This window comes from Periplaneta americana, chromosome 15 (assembly GCF_040183065.1).
Source record: "Periplaneta americana isolate PAMFEO1 chromosome 15, P.americana_PAMFEO1_priV1, whole genome shotgun sequence".
NCBI classification, from domain to species: domain Eukaryota; kingdom Metazoa; phylum Arthropoda; class Insecta; order Blattodea; family Blattidae; genus Periplaneta; species Periplaneta americana.
Genome location: NC_091131.1, coordinates 8,817,817 through 8,835,554, shown reverse-complemented (window position 1 = coordinate 8,835,554; position 17,738 = coordinate 8,817,817). Strand labels below are relative to the sequence as shown.

At 37.1% G+C, this 17,738-nt stretch overlaps 1 protein-coding gene and 1 long non-coding RNA gene across 3 annotated transcripts in view; both read left to right on the top strand.

Moving 5' to 3' along the window:
• The window catches only part of LOC138714612 (putative fatty acyl-CoA reductase CG5065), a 233,714-nt gene that overhangs the window by 42,172 nt on the left and 173,804 nt on the right, over positions 1 to 17,738 (top strand). The gene's annotated exons all lie outside the window — the stretch shown is intronic.
• Positions 16,730 to 17,738, top strand: part of LOC138714615 (uncharacterized) — a 183,315-nt gene continuing 182,306 nt past the window's right edge. The window contains exon 1 of the long non-coding RNA XR_011336047.1: positions 16,730 to 16,872. This is a non-coding gene — a long non-coding RNA (uncharacterized lncRNA). The remainder of the gene's footprint in view (positions 16,873 to 17,738) is intronic.

The window sequence follows — 17,738 nt, the reverse complement described above, 5'->3', positions numbered from 1 at the left end:
TTTTTTAAACAACCATCTTTCAGTATATCTTGAAGGATATCGATTGACGAAGCCGATAACAGGGAATCACAACAAGACGTATTGCCTTACTTGATGGACATGAGCGAGAGGCGAGAGATTTGTTTACATTAAATAATGTTCATACCCGAGCTCTTATCTGTTGTGTTTCACAAACAAAGCGTGGAATGAAATCGTCCTCAGCAACAATAAACATTCCTAATTTTGTTTTACAAGATCTCTCCTCCTTGTCCATGTTAATTTATTCTCTACTAGTAACATTGATATGCTACCTAGCAGTTCTCAGAACTTGAGGCGATACTATTACGAAAATGGATCGCGGATACACCACACAGCGCTTAGAAACACGAAGCAACCAGGAATTCTTAAAAAGGTAACGTACTTCTGAGTGATATAATTGATTTAGTTTTAAAATGTTTAAAAGTTCTTGTAAAAAAATTATTTAAGTAAAAAAAAAACTTCAAGATTTATGTGTTTATAATAGATTTCCTGAAAATATGTATTTACATAATTTTTTTTGTGAAAATATGTGTTTTTATGTGAAATAAAATTCGGGTTTTAAACTTGAAACTTCACGTCACTGTTCGTTAACAGAAAACCACAATTTAAGTCACACGGAGTTAGTGTGCACTCGAAGTTGGTTGCTTGACGGTTGTCAGCCCACTTTGAGGTCTGTGGATATAGAGGGAAAAATTGGATCGGTGTCGGTTAGAGTTCCCGGGTAGCTCAGTGGTAGAGCGTTGGTACGTTAAACCAAAGGTCCCGGGTTCGATACCCGGCTCCGGAACAATTTTTCCCTCGAAATTATTCAAATCAACTTTACAGGGAGTTATACCTGAAATCTTGATTTGCTTGAAACTTCATGTTCGGAATTTTTAACTTTGTTAATTTTGTTTTATCACACTCAAAAATAATATTTAATTACATAGGAATCCGCTCCTTAGTTATAGTCGAGTAATTTGATTTTTGTCTCAAACGTTTGATGTTTACTTTAATTTTTGCTTCGTATAGGAATATGTTCCAAAAATACCATAACAGCCCAAAATTCTTCCCGTAAAATCTCGTAGATTATTTGAAGATTCACAGGATGTCATTTGCGTTCACCTTGAAGTCTTCATATGTCTAGAAAATAGTGGGATAGTAACGTATTGATCCATAAGGAAACGTAAGAGTCCGTATCTTAAAGTAGAACACTCTGTAGGGAAGACGCGGCAGGTTGGTTATGGGAGTTTGGTAGCCTTTGCGCGTCATCAGTTATGGTCAGTTCCATCAGACAGTATTTATTTCTTGTCCATATTTCAACAGTAGACATGGTACATACTAAAATAGCGTAAGATCTCTTCAGCTGCCAATAACTCGTGTAATTAAGTTTGCTATCCGTCGAAACAGTGTAGTATATGAAAATCTGTGCTTCCAAAACATTGTTCTGTTCCTTGCTAGCATTTTAAAGCTTTATCTTATTTTAAATTTGTGACGTAACTCGCCGGAAGTCCAATGGTTACCCGTTTCTTCACCGTAGCCACCTAGATTCGATCCCAATCTGGGTTAAAGTGGGTACTGAGAGTTTTTTTTGTCGGGGTTTTTCTGTTTCGCCATTAACATCATTCCACTTACACTCCACACTCACCTTCATTCTACTAGATCCCAAGTCAAGACTCCAGAACAGATGATAATAATAATAATACTTATTTACTTACTGGCTTTTAAGGAACCCGGAGGTTCATTGCCGCCCTCACATAAGCCCGCCATTGGTCCCTATCCTGAGCAAGATTAATCCAGTCTCTACCATCATATCCCACCTTCCTCAAATACATTTTAATATTATCCTCCCATCTACGTCTCGGCCTCCCCAAAGGTCTTTTCCCCTCTGGCCTCCCAACTAACACTCTATACGCATTTTTGGATTCGCCCATACGTGCTACATGCCCTGCCCATCTCAAACGTCTGGATTTAATGTTCCTAATTATGTCAGGTGAAGGATGCAATGCGTGCAGCTCTGCGTTGTGTAACTTTCTCCATTCTCCTGTAACTTCATCCCTCTTAGCCCCAAAATAATAATAATAAATAATAATAATATTTATTGAACTAGCTAGCTAGTGAGTACAAATTACATTTATAAAACAAAAATGTTTCTAGCCACTACCGTGAGAGCCAGGCTCGTGTACGGTGTGGTCTTAGTCAATAATATAACATAAAATTTTCAAGGACAGTTTACTAAATACAGTAAGTAACTTAATTCAAACCAATAAATACAACACAAGAGCAAGAATAAAGAAGAAAGAGAAAAAGAGAGAAAAATACACATTTAATATAAATTGATAATCCGACAGAAGCCAGTGATATTCAATAAAAACATGAATATAGTCGACAGAAATAAAAGGTAAAAAAATACATTTGTTAATATTATATATCATGGATAATTTTACAAATTTCTTTTTTGAAAGCTTTAATTTTAAAATATTTCAAATTTGGAAAATGGTTTGTAATTTTATTATAAAGTCTTGGGCCGAAACTAGCACCATGTTTAAGAGCTGCAATTGTATGACATTTAGGCTCAATTAATGGGAAAATAGACTTTTGTCTTCCAGTACGATATTCATGTCGATTAAATGTATGTTTTATTTGATTTCTGTGGTAGTAAGTTAGTAAACTATATTTATAAATTTCTTCAATAGGCAATACATTAAAATCTGCATAAATTAAATTTGTTGGGTAATCCGTATTTTTGGTCAGACAAATTTTTATTAATCTTCTGTGTAATAAAATTAATGGATCTTTTAGCAATTAAACATTTTAACATAGAGGAGGAGCTAGCCTATCGCTACAACCCTCAACTTGGAGGACCGAGTAATTTCTGATCGAGGTTTTCTTCCTCTAGCCTTTAGTGATCCAACACTAAGCTGCAAGAGAGCAGTTGTTGGTTTTGGTCCGCGCCGGGTATTTCATTTCCCTGGTACCATCCATATCTGGGAGGCATTGTTCTATCTGCCACCTGGAGTAGCGCCCTATGGGGACTAGCAACCCCACACGGGAATAATAATAATAATAATAATAATAATAATAATAATAATAATAATAGGGAAAACGCGGAAATTCTAGTTGAAGCAAGTAAAGTGATAGGGTTGGAAGTAAATCCCGAAAAGACTAAGTATATGATTATGTCTCGTGACCAGAATATTGTACGAAATGGAACTATAAAAATTGGAGAATTATCTTTCGAAGAGGTGGAAAAATTCACATATCTTGGAGCAACAGTAACAAATATAAATGACACTCGGGAGGAAATTAAACGCAGAATAAATATGGGAAATGCGTGTTATTATTCGGTTGAGAAGCTTTTATCATCTAGTCTTCTGTCAAAAAAATCTGAAAGTTAGAATTTATAAAACAGTTATATTACCGGTTGTTCTCTATGGTTGTAAAACTTGGACTCTCACTTTGACAGAGGAACAGAGATTAAGCTAAGGGTGTTTGAGAATAAGGTTCTTAGGAAAATATTTGGGGCTCAGAGGGATGAAGTTACAGGAGAATGGAGAAAGTTACACAACACAGAACTGCACGCATTGTATTCTTCACCTGACATAATTAGGAACATAAAATCCAGACGTTTGAGATGGGCAGGGCATGTAGCACGTATGGGCGAATCCAGAAATACATATAGAGTGTTAGTTGGGAGGCCGAAGGGAAAAAGACCTTTGCGGAGGCCGAGACGTAGATGGGAAGATAATATTAAAATGGATTTGAGGGAGGTGGGATATGATGATGGAGACTGGATTAATCTTGCTCAGGATATGGACCAATGGCGGGCTTATGTGAGGGCGGCAATGAACCTCCGGGTTCGTTAAAAGCCAGTAAGTAATAATAATAATAATAATAATAATAATAATATCATCTTCTTCGTTACGGTTTGGATTAATCCATCCGTTCCGATTCCATGACTCCAGATTGTTCGGACCATCTCTTCTTTGGTCAAGTTTCTTTGCCTCTGGGTTGGTATTTTAAGGCTAGATTTAGAATTTTGATTTCCGTCATCTTGTCTCTGTATTGTCGTCATTTTTCCTGTTATTTATTTATTATTTCGACGGCCCAGTTCAAAAGAGGGATAAATTGTAAAACAGCGAACGCCAGTAGGGGAAGTTATCCCTACCCTCGCCGCTGGGCACCTCGCTCGCCTGCTCTCTCTCTCTCTCTCTACCTACTGTCTCTCTCTACTATTTGCCCCGCTTCGGTGGATCACTGCCTCGCACGTATTTTATATTTTACAACACAACACAACCAAATTAATTTGCATTAGACAAGAACCACATGTAATATGCATTCGACACTAGGTTTTGTCCTCGAACTAACACATACTTTGAATAAAACAACACTGCTGAATCACTTCCTACCGCCTCGCATGTATTTCATTATTTACAACACATCACAACACAATGCACAATGTGCATACGACATACGTACTAAGACATATCCAACGACACACATTGCATTTCTGCAATACGTTATGGCAGTTCTCCTCAACATTTAAATAGATTCATTTTCCCTTCTACCACCAACTCATCTCGGTAGCCGAGAGGTCTAAAGCGTGACCAAAAAGCGTGAGTGCGTTTCGTTAGAAAGATCACCGGATCGAATACTACCCTCCGCAAAGTCATAAGAAAAAAAAAAAAAGAAGAGAAACCTGAGGCAAGGAAGAGAAAAGGAGAGGTTGGCGAGAGGGAGACAGGACAAAGTTCCTCTTTTGCTTCGTAGATGCCGCATTCACTCTTTTTGTTCCACTTTCCTCCACTAGATGTCACCCCACCCTAAAACCCCATTTCCACTCTTTCGCGCTAGAGTGTGGGGTGAGCTTGTAGGGGAAAAGTGGAAAGGAGTCGTGGGCGGAGCTTAGCGTTCGCTGTTTTACGATTTGCCCCAAAAGGGAAACAACTCAAATTTTGAAGTTTTGAGAAACTTGAATTTTAAAGTTTCAGATTGCTGTGAAAAATCCATTAACACACTCATAATTTGAAACTTATGGTATACTATATCACTAGTACGTCCAGTAATGGAATATGGTGCTGCATGTTGGGATCCTTATAGATTAGAACATATTAAGACACTGGAAAAGATTCAAAAACGGGCTCTTAAGTGTTGTCGGAAAAATTCACCATTAAAATGGGAGACACTCACGGACAGGAGAACGCGAATTCGATTATGCGCAGTGTTCAAAACATAAAGAGGTGAGCCTGCCTGGAGAGAAATAAAAAATAGGTTGGAGCCGCCAAATTACTCGTCAAGGAACGACCACTCATATAAATTGAGGGAAAGAAGGAAGAGGACGGATACTGGAAAGTTTTCTTTTCTCAATCGTACTATCAGGGACTGGAATGCTTTACCTGCAGACTTACTAAAGGCTTTACCAACAACCAAAAATGTATTTAAAAATAGGCTTAAGGACTTTACTAATAGACGGTAATTATACACAGTATTTAAAGGGTGTAATTGATATTTTGTTATTGAAGTGTTCTATCAGTGAAAAATTATGTTGTGTCAGTGAAGTGTGTTGTATCAGTGAAGAAGTATGTCGTGTCAGTGAAGTGTGTTGTGTCAGTGAAACGTGTTCCTGTCAGTGAAGCTTTATAGTTTATAGTGGCAGTGCAAAGTATTTGAACAGTGAAATGTTTTTGAAGTGTTAGTGAAATCAGGATAGAATCAGTGAAATGTGTCGTAGTTCCAGTGCAGTGAGTGAGTTGACAGCGAAATGAGTGTAATTTGAAGGTACTTGTGCAGATATGAACATATACTCGTGGGTTTTAGTTTGATCTTAATTTTAAGATACAAATTAGATTTATTTCAAATGTTATTTTAAGTGATCGTTTCATTTAATTTAGTATATTCCCTGTTGTTGTTATTATTATTATTATTATTAATTATTGTTAGTATTAATTATTAGTATTATTAATTGTATTTTTAATTAATAAGTTTATTATTGTCATTATTGAGTGTAATTAGTTACCACTGCCACCGGGTATATACCCACTGCAGTGTGAATAAATGCATACATATATAAAACGTCATTAACAAAATTTGGAGCAATTTCAACGATCCTTTGATTTTTCACAGCAACATAAGGAGTTAAAATGCAGATTTCTCAAAACTTTAAATTTTAAGTTGTTTCCCTTTTGAACAGGGCTGTTTCTAATTCTAGTTGGATATAGGTTTTTTTTTCTTGTCACGTTTTGTATAGCCAACTCCCGTTTCTGCTGCTTGTATTCTGGACGTATGCCTTGCCGTTAGTGTCCATGTTTCTGATGCGTATGCAAGAGTTGGCATTACCATAGGTTTGTAAAGTTTTACTACAGCGTGTTTCCTTACTTTGTGTTTAGGTGTGTGTTATGTTCCTGTGAAGGGACTAAGGGCCGAATTCATAGTCGTAATCAGCTGATTCGGTATACAATAGATGATGATTATGATTTTATTTTATTTTATTTATTGAGTTCTGTAATTAAAATGAAAATGAATTTCGGCAAGCAAAAGAATATCAGAGATATGGAAAACCCTTTAGAGATGTATAATGATCAACAATTTAAGAGGAGATACCGTTTCGACAAGAACACTGTTGTGGATATTCTGGTGTCTCTCATTTCAATTCACAATACAACCATGAGGCTTACCGATTTCGCCACTGCTGAAAGTACTGGCTGCTTTGAGATTTTATGATACAGCAGCATTTCAGGTATATTTGAGTGGCATTTTTTTTCGAAAAGTATTCACGTACCAACAAAGTGTTATTTGCATTTTTGTTTGTATTCTACCCAAGGAATAAGCTGTTAAAATTTGCGTAATTATATCATTTCCACTTTGTTTAGCATAAAAATAACTGAAAAATAAATTAAAATGATTTACTTACAGGAATATTTCCGGAGTTTGCATTAAACTCAACTGCAATTTTGTTCCATGTCAGTTTCTTCTTTTGGAGAGAACAATTATCTTTTTTTTTTTTTACTTTCGACGATATCTCCATATTTCATAACTAGTTATCTTAGCTCACTTCTTTCTTTTCTGTAAAATGCTTTCTGCAAATCTTGTATAATTTTTAGCTCTATAATATTAACTTGTGTATTTGTGTATGACAATAATGCCGATTTAACAATTTGAAGGCGCTGGAAAACAATTGAATGTAGGAAAGAGCTCACGTCTAGCCATGTTGCTATATTTCTTTCGATGTCAAAGGAATCCTCAGGGCATATGAATAAGTAGCGTCTCTGCAATACGATCTGAAATAAGTGCTAAGAAAATGCTCATTACTTAAGTGTTTCCTCATTTTATAAGTGACGACTATGAATTCGACCCCAAATTTGTTTTATTATTCACGTCAAATTCATTTTGGTACGAGATATTACACCCTAAATATTTTAACTGTGATACTTTCTCTATAGTCACGTTATCCAGATATGTGTGTTTGAAGGCTATTGTTTTCGTTTTTGCGCTGAATATTTCCGTTTTAAATTATTTGGCAACTTTGTTGTCGCAATATAGTATTCCCTACAACTCAGCTTCGTGTGATCAATAAAATTTGATCATCTACTAATATCATACTGTAGTTTTAATTATGATTCCTGGTACATTGATTCCTTCTTTCACATTGATTTAAAAAATCTCGCTCCTTAATTTATGTACAAATTAAAAAGTGCAGTTGATAAACGGCAACCTTGTCTTACACCATTAATTGTTATAGGTTTTCTTTTGTTAATTTTTCTTTGTGTTTTATTTGCATTTTCTTCATTTTTATTGCATTTTTGGAACCCATTCGTACAAGAAATCCACAAATAATTATCTTTATTAAATTCATCTTTCTACCAATTGAGACGTTTCCTGGAATAACAGCTTAACGTACGTTACATCGTTTCTCCGTTTGCAGCATATATGTATAGAATCCTTAATAACACATCTTCCTCCTAACAAAATATTATTTCCCTCTAACAAACCTAGCACCGCCTAGAACATACCTGCACAAACAGCACTCAACGAACGCGCGCGCTCCTTCGGATCGGGAGAGCCGTGTTTACGCTCGCCGAAACGGAGAGGAAGATACGTCAGAATGACATAGACTTGCTATAGGTAGAGGAGAGGGAAACGACCACTCAGTTATCTAGTGGAGTGCAGTGTGTAGGCCTATTCTCAGTAACTGTTTCACGTTGCTTACCTACTTCTAGAGTACAGTATGGAGGAATCTAAAAGACGGAACATAAAGGTAAAAGGTATCCCCGTAACATGCCATGAAGGCACTTGGGGGGCATGGAGGTAGAGCCCCATGCTTTCCATGACCTCGGCACGAGAATGAGGTGATGTGGTCGGCACCACGCTCTGACCGCCTTTTACCCCCGGGAAAGACACAGTACTCAATTTTATAGGACGCTGAGTGAACCTCGTGGCCGTTCTGAAAGTTTGGCAACGAGAAAAAATCCTGACACCACCTGGGATCGAACCCCGCACCTTTCAGTTCGTAGTCAGCCGCTCTACCAATTGAGCTATCCGGCCGCCAAAAGACGGAACATAACATTTAACATTTAACGATTTACAGCTTGAACTTATAATAATAATAATAATAATAATAATGATAATAATAATAATAATAATAATAATAATAATGGTTTTATTTAACCTGGCAGAGTTAAGGCCGTCAGGCCTTCTCTTACATTCAACCAACACTCAGCTTATTGATCTTCAATGTGACCTAAGGGCTAAAGATCGTTTGAATAATACTATTAGCCTGGTTGAGTTTTACAAGACTAAAAACATTAGCAATAATATCCATGACTACACAGGCTGGCTGTGAAAATGATTGCTATGTTTGGCCCAACATTTATATTTGTGAGCAATTGTTTTCTATAATCAACTTTAATAAAGGCAGACATCGAACATCTGTAACTGATGTTTCATTACGATAAGTAGGCTACTGTTGCTCTCAGCTGCCAACAGCATAAAACCTCGTTTTGATGTACTGAAAAATAAAAATATGACAAAATGATGTTGTACATTTAAGTGGCTATAGAATTTCTATTATTTCTGTAAAATAAATATTTCTTTATTAACTAATAATAGTCCAAGATAGTTTTGCAAACACTGAACAGGAATTCATTTCATAAACACTCGTAATAGTACTTCTTTTTGTGTATATTTTGTACGAGATCACCCCTTCTTCCAGTCCACCCTTATACAGAGCGCAGCTAATATCTGCATTCCGTTCATGAGCTGTGAGCCGGCTCGGAGAGCGCAAACCTTGTGCAGGCCTGCTCTAGAAACATTTGAATGTCGTTCTGTGCAATGCTGGCATACGAGATCTAGAATGTTTTATGGTCTGTATCTGAAATTAAACATTTTGCAGTTCTTGTTCCAGAGAACACCTCAATTATTTATCCTTTTTTTACGGTACAAATACTAGAAATATGGACAAGTGTAATAATGATAATTAATCATGTGCCTTTCTTGTACGCATGGGTTGGAAACTACAATAAAGGTTTGCCACGCATTACTATTCTGATGACTGTCTAGAGATGTCCGAGTGCAAGGAGAACCTGCTAAATTCTGCAGTTGATATCTGCAGATAGTTCACGTATTGCTTTTCGCGGCATACCTACCGAACGTCTCCTACATGATTTATATCTTGCATTAAAGAAGACTGCCGATTCAGCAACTTAAAGTAATTTAACTTCGGAATTTCAGACAGATTTTGCCTTTTTCTGCAACATCCAACTGCGTAGAACTGTTATAAGTATGTTATAGTTATGTTAGGTCTATAGTACATACTTACTGGTTTTTAAGGAACCCGGAGGTTCATTGCCTGCCTCACATAAGCCCGCCATTGGTCCCTATCCTGAGCAAGATTAATCCATTATCTACCATCATATCCCACCGCCCTCAAATCTATTTTAATATTATCCTCCCATCTACGTCTCGGCCTCCCTAAAGGTCTTGTTCCCTCCGGCCTCCCAACTAACACTCTATATGCATTTCTGGATTCGCCCATACGTGCTACATGCCCTGCCCATCTCAAACGCCTGAATTTAATGTTCCTAATTATATCAGGTGAAGAATACAATGCGTGCAGTTCTGTGTTGTGTAACTTTCTCCATTCTCCTGTAACTTCATCCCTCTTAGCCCCAAGCATTTTCCTAAGCACCTTGTTCTCAAACACCCTTAACCTATGTTCCTCTCTCAAAGTGAGAGTCCAAGTTTCACAACCATAAAGAACAACCGGTAATATAACTGTTTTATAAATTCTAACTTTCAGATTTTTCGACAGCAGACTGGATGATAAAAGCTTCTCAACAAAATAATAACAGACATTTCCCATATTTATTCTGTGTTTAATTTCCTCCCGAGTATCATTTATATTTGTTACTGTTGCTCCCAGATATTTGAACTTCTCCACCTGTTCAAAAGATAAATTTCCAATTTTTATATTTCCATTTTGTACAATATTCTCGCCACGAGACATAATCATATATTTTGTCTTTTCGGGATTTACTTCCAAACCTATCTCTTTACTTGCTTCCAGTAAAATTCCCGTGTTTTCCATAATCGTTTGTGGATTTTCTGCTAACATATTCACGTCATCCGCATAGACAACCAGCTGATGTAACCCGTTCAATTCCAAACCCTCTCTGTTATCCTGGACTTTCCTAAGGGCATACCCTAGAGCAAAGTTAAAAAGTAAAGGTGATAGTGCATCTCCTTGCTTTAGCCCACAGTGAATTGGAAACGCATCTGACAGAAACTGACCTATACGAACTCTGCTGTACGTTTCACTGAGTCTCATTTATACCTATATCTACCAGGTCAAACAACAACCTGCGGAAAGAAAAACGTTCCGGTGAATTTCAATGTTGTGGAGGCCATAACTCGGAAATAAAGCATTTCCGGACACATGTTGTAGTGAACTATTTTGATTGTCTACATGTGGGAAATACATACCTAAAATTATGCCCCGTATTTTTGAAACACCCTGTATATTCACAGCTACCCTCCATATCTGAAGGCCGTCTCCTCGATCCGCAACCTGAGGACGCGCCATGCCGTGGTGATAGGGACCCACAATACACGATCTCATATCAGTGTTTTTATTTTATATCTTCCGAAACTAATCACCCTGTGTAAAGAGAATTTAGGTGGTACCTTCTTGACTCTCATTTATATTCAGACGTAATTCTTTGCAGAGGAGAAAATGTAAAGTGCTCTGTTAACATTCAGTGGAAGTTTTTTTTAGTACTAATATGTGCGTACTGCGTGCATAGGAAGCGGACGCAACAGCTTCTGTGTGCAGACCATTTAGAAGAGTGACCTTTGATGCACAAAATCTCCACAGTTAGGACTGGCATGAATCTGTTAACTAGTCACGTGATAACACAGGCCATCCCCAGAATACCAACGTAACACCACCAGACGGTCTTCTCGCGCCATGATTATCCCTCGAATATAAGACTTCCTTCGTCGAGCCTAGCACCTGGAGCGCTCCCGGATGTCTGTTATTATCCCCCATTAGCGTCTTCGCCTGTTTGTGATGTGTGGCTGGTCATCCCCTGAGCTTTATCCCGAAGCCATATTCTGTAATGATATGAAGGAGGAAATAGTTGGAATGTGGAGTGTTGCTGTAATGATATTTTTCCAAAGGTCCGCAGAAAATGCTGCTCCTTAAAATTAAGCTTGTTATAAATTTCTCAGAATTAATGAATTGGAATTGAACGGGTTACATCAGCTTCTTGTCTATGCGGATGACGTGAATATGTTAGGAGATATGACACAAACGATTAGGGAAAACACGGAAATTTTACTTGAAGCAAGTAAAGCGATCGGTTTGGAAGTAAATCCCGAAAAGACAAAGTATATGATTATGTCTCGTGACCAGAATATTGTACGAAATGGAAATATAAAAATTGGAGATTTCTCCTTCGAAGAGGTGGAAAAATTCAAATATCTTGGAGCAACAGTAACAAATATAAATGACACTTGGGAGGAAATTAAACGCAGAATAAATATGGGAAATGCGTGTTATTATTCGGTTGAGAAGCTCTTATCATCCAGTCTGCTGTCCAAAAATCTGAAAGTTAGAATTTATAAAACAGTTATATTACCGGTTGTTCTGTATGGTTGTGAAACTTGGACTCTCACTCTGAGAGAGGAACATAGGTTAAGGGTGTTTGAGAATAAGGTGCTTAGGAAAATATTTGGGGCTAAGCGGGATGAAGTTACAGGAGAATGGAGATAGTTACACAACACAGAACTGCACGCATTGTATTCTTCACCTGACATAATTAGGAACATTAAATCTTGATGTTTGAGATGGGCAGGGCATGTAGCACGTATGGGCGAATCCAGAAATGTATATAGAGTGTTAGTTGGGAGACCGGAGGGAAAAAGACCTTTGGGAAGGCCGAGACGTAGATGGGAGGATAATATTAAAATGGATTTGAGGGAGGTGGGGTATGATGATAGAGACTGGATTAATCTTGCTCAGGATAGGGACCGATGGCGGGCTTATGTGAGGGCGGCAATGAACCTTCGGGTTCCTTAAAAGCCATTTGTAAGTAAGTAAGGTAATGTGCCTGAAGTGCTTCTGGAAGGGAATCTCTTTCCCGGATCACTCTTTGAATTCGCGGTGAGTATCTGTATGTTTCTTATAAAATTCTTGGGTTAAGGGGAGAGGACGGTATCTTTTTAAACTTTTTTTCCTATTTGGTGTCAAATATTAACTTTTTGTATGTAGAGAGCTCATGGCTATAGCAGCTCAACCAAATATAAAGATTTTGAAAAAAAAATATTTGGGGACGCTGGATCAAAGAAAGATGTATTTAGATTTCGGTCAGTTAATAATATAGTGATTGCTCCAGTAAGTACTGATGATAATGATAATAATAATAATAATAATAATAATAATAATAATAATAATAATAATAATAATAATAATAATAATAGTGCTGTAATAGCTACTGATCATACAAATAGGGGAATTCGTTCTGGTTTCATGTTAATGTAGAAATGAAATTAACAGCTCCTAGAATTGAAGATACACCAGATTTAAAAAATGTACCCAATGCAGGATTTGACTAAAACCGATATATGTAAGCCATTTTTAAAGATAAATTCAAACAGTGTTTATTATATATATATATATATATATATATATATATAATTTGAACTGGTAATGGAAATTACGGCAAAACGGCTAAACGGATTTTAATAAATGACCCCTCATTTTGAAGCTTGGAACCCAAAGTTTTTCGGAAAAAATAGTAGTTTTCAGTGAAATGTCAATTTTCCTACATAATTTCCTTTTTTCCAAAATCCATCTTTCGTCAGTTTTGAGAACTAATTAATTGCATTCACGGCCGACTTGATGTTCGCTTCCTTAAGCGAAGCGAGCATCAAGTCGGCCGTGTTGCATTTCAGAATAAAACAAAACACACACTACAATAAACAATAGGCTATTACACGAAGGCCATGACCTACAGAATTGCTGACATTTTCACATACAATCCGCAATGACCCGAAATAGTTACTACATTACTCCCACATGAAAAACCCACTGATCATCCTGATATTGTTACTAGCGATTTCGCATTGAAACTCAAGAACTGAAGACGGATAGGTTCAAGGAAAAGTATTTGGCAAAAAAAAAAAAAAAACATTCAGAGGGAGTATGTTTCACTATTATGGAAGCAAATAACTATCAAAATGTCTGGTATTCTTCATTGAAAATAAATCTGAACAATTTTTATTTGAACTTTTTATGGACTTAGTTTTGGAGCCTCTACATGAGCTTTAGGTAATCACAAATGAACCAAAAACATCGGTATTTTAACCAAAAATGCCACGACTATACACAAATAAAATAAATTATTAATATAAAAATCACTTGCTGCAGCAATTGCCGCACAAGCCACTAGTTTACTTGTAAAAGCATGCTTTACAGACTGTCTATAACAGAATTTTGATATTAGTCCGTACATTTGTAAAATAGACAATTAAAATTTAATAACACTTCTTTTATTTTCTTTCTTGTAAACAGAGAGAGATATTTTTAAAATGAAATCAGTTAGAAAAATTCTGTTACAGAGAAAAATTTCCTAATTGTCTAGGGAATGTGTGTTCCAAATTTCATGCATATATCTTTAACAGTTCAGAATTTATATCGATTTTTGTCTGGAAATATAGCAAAACATTGAAGTTCCGGAAACAACAATCAAAGGGATGTGTGATTTAAAAATCCAGAGCGCAGGAAGTTTAAAAATTTGGTCCCAACATCCGATAAGGGCGCAAATACCCACAAAATATCATACAATGTATTCCACACATATCACAGAGTATTGTAAAGATTTATTTTTAATTTGCTCATTTTTCACCAAAAAATGGCGTCCTCTCTCCTTAAGAATTAACACTTGAATGTTTTCTGAGCATTATTTAAGTGTACTGGTTATCTTTGATGTAAATAGTTAATTTGGTGTCGTTAATAGAGTGTGAGGTGTCTAAGGGTTATTCTGCCGTGGAGGAAGAAAGGTGAGGGACGATGATCAACAGGTGGAGGAATGTAGGAGGGTTGCTCAAATGTCAGAAAATCATGACTTGATAAATCGATAATAGAGCCCGCGACAGATTGGTCTTAAAGAGTTACTTAATGTCCCCCTCTGGTTACATAATGGATAGCCGTGGAATCGATACGCTGCCCTTAATCCCTGCGTATACGTGACAGCAATTTGATGCCGTACGAAAGTAGCTCCTCATTTAGAAAATTACTTTCGTCGCTTCACAAACAGATTTCGTTCCACAGGACTAGCAGTTGTGTAACTTGGCGTTTTGGTTATTAGAAGAGCCTTTTAAATTTGTGTTTTGCTTATTTAATATCTCTTTGCAAACGCTGACGATCAGATATTGAAATGCGGTAATGGAGGAATGATGGAATGAGAACGGCAGGGAAAATAAGAGTCGATAGAGGTGAGAATTTATTTATTTATTTATTTATTTAATTATTTAATTATTCTGGTGTTGTTAAGGCCATTTCTTCCACACCACCAGAAATATAAATACAATAATAGAAATAAAAAGAAAAACTACACTATAAACAAAGTAAAGCCACACAAAAATGTACAGGTTGCAGTGACACAAACTTTAGATGAGTGATTAAGTATAATAATTAATTATGTCTTAATTAACTAACATAAACATTATTAGAGGAGGGGGGACCTTTCAGATTGCGTCGTGGACGTCACTTCTGGAACACAGATATTGCTCTGATATTTTGAATTGAATGATGGAACTCTTTTATGTTCTGGTTCTTCTCAACAAATCGGGCAACTTTTGTTTGAAACATAAACATACTTTCATTATTTCTCTCATATTCCCATCCTCCTCGTCCCTCTTCCTCATATATATTCCATGTTTGTAATTTTTGTTGTCTGCGTCTTCTGAAGACGAGTATTAGTTGGTATGCATGGCGAGTGACGGGAATTTCTGAGCGCCCGTATTGTGGGATGCACTCAGACTGTGACATTGCGCTCTTTCGGGTATGTGGGAAGGTGACAAGTGCCCCCTTCTCGCCGTCTTCGCACACGATTTGGCCTTCTGCTATTCCGCATTGTACGAAGCCGTTGCATAATGTAGCGGCCTTATGCTCCCTTATTAAGTAAACCTTAATTGCACATACTGTCTTATATACAAAAATATTATAGAAGTATATTTTTTGCCAACAGTGCTCGAGCAAAGTTGTAAAATGATAAAAATGTAAATGATGATATTTTCAGTGTTGCTCTGTCGATATGATCAAATTATTTATTACTCAGATGCGTTAAAGATAGCATTTATCAACAGGCATTTATCAATATTTATATAGTCGACCTGGTTGGCAAGTTGGTATAGCGCTGGCCTTCTATGCCCAAGGTTGCGGGTTCGATCCCGGGCCAGGTCGATGGCATTTAAGTGTGCTTAAATGTGACAGGCTCATGTCAGTAGATTTACTGGCATGTAAAAGAACTCCTGCGGGACAAAATTCCGGCACATCCGGCGACGCTGATATAACCTCTGCAGTTGCGAGCGTCGTTAAATAAAACATAACATTTAACATTCAACATTTATCTAGAGAAAATCAAAACTCGAGTGGGATCTAATTGACTATTACACGGTTAGAAGAAAGTATATAAAGATTAGAAGAAATAAAGTACTCTAAAGGCCCATTCACAATGAAAATTAAACATAACCGTAAGATAAACACAGAAGTTTGCGCCCAGGCTACCAAATGGGATCATTCACAATGATTCACATAAACACTGACATTAACATTACTGTTAGACGTTAACATGAAAGTTTGCAAACTCCAAACTTACGTGATTTGCAAACGGAACACAATCGTGGAGCGCTGAAGTATACGACAGAATATGCGGAAATGGCGTCGTTGTTATGTTTCCATGGTTACCAGGTATGTTTGTTGTTATGTTTATGTTTCCATCGTGAATGATGTTATGACTTCTTGATTTTACCGTAACGTTTATATTCTTAAGTTAACGCTTACGTTATGTTTAACTTTCATTGTGAATGAGCCTTAATGCAATAAAATATTGACTTAACGCTTACGTTATGTTTAATTTTCATTCTGAATGAGCCTTAATACAATAAAATATTGACTTACTAAACTGTCTTGGAAATATATATATATATTTTTTATTGGGTTATTTTACGACGCTGTATCAACATCTAGGTTATTTAGCGTCTAAATGAAATGAAGGTGATAATGCCGGTGAAATGAGTCCGGAGTCCAGCACCGAAAGTTACCCAGCATTTGCTCGTATTGGGTTGAGGGAAAACCCCGGAAAAAACCTCAACCAGGTAACTTTGTCCCGACCGGGATTCGAACCCGGGCCACCTGGTTTTGCGGCCAGACGCGCTGACCGTTACTCCACAGGTGTGGACTTGGAAATATATTATTGTACCATCTCATCATTACAAATGTTCGTCTAGTCTAGATGGCAGTAGTGTGTTATGATCAGTACAGTGTCTGTCAGCGTATTCCGAATCTCACCGAACCGGTGGACAGCAATGACGTCACGCTGCAGCGAAATAGGAACAAAACTGCTGGAAGTTTCGATGGCTGTCATGGCGGCTGTGCTACGCTAGCAAGATTTTGCGAAATTTCCGTACTGTCTTCTCGTTCAAAGAAAAGAGAATATAAACAATTTATTTCTTGAATCAACATTAATAACTGGTCCGTTGACATGTTCGCTCATAAGCCATTAACATATTGTTTTTACGTTGTGCTCATTACAAACAATACAGCAGAACACACCGCCAGGACACAACAGTGCACGATGTCATTCGTCTGCTAATTCCCGCCCTATACAAGAACCAATCAGATTCACTGATGGATACTGCCACCATCTCTGCAAGCTGATGGAACCGGTGCGACACCGGTGGAGCATCAGTGACGTCATCGTTGAAATTCGGAACACCGGAATACCGTGATGCCATCAGATTGCCCAGAGCTGAGATTCGGAATACGCTCTGTATAAAGATACTGTAATTACCAGCTGTTCTCTTCTTATCATATAGAGTCTTCATTGAACTGTATGGACGATTACTAGTCAAGAAGGCTTTGTTGATTCTGTTTCATTTTTATTAAAACAGTTTCATTCCACTACAATTGTATCAATATACAGTAGAACTTGGTTATAACGACATCCAAGGGACCTTAAAAA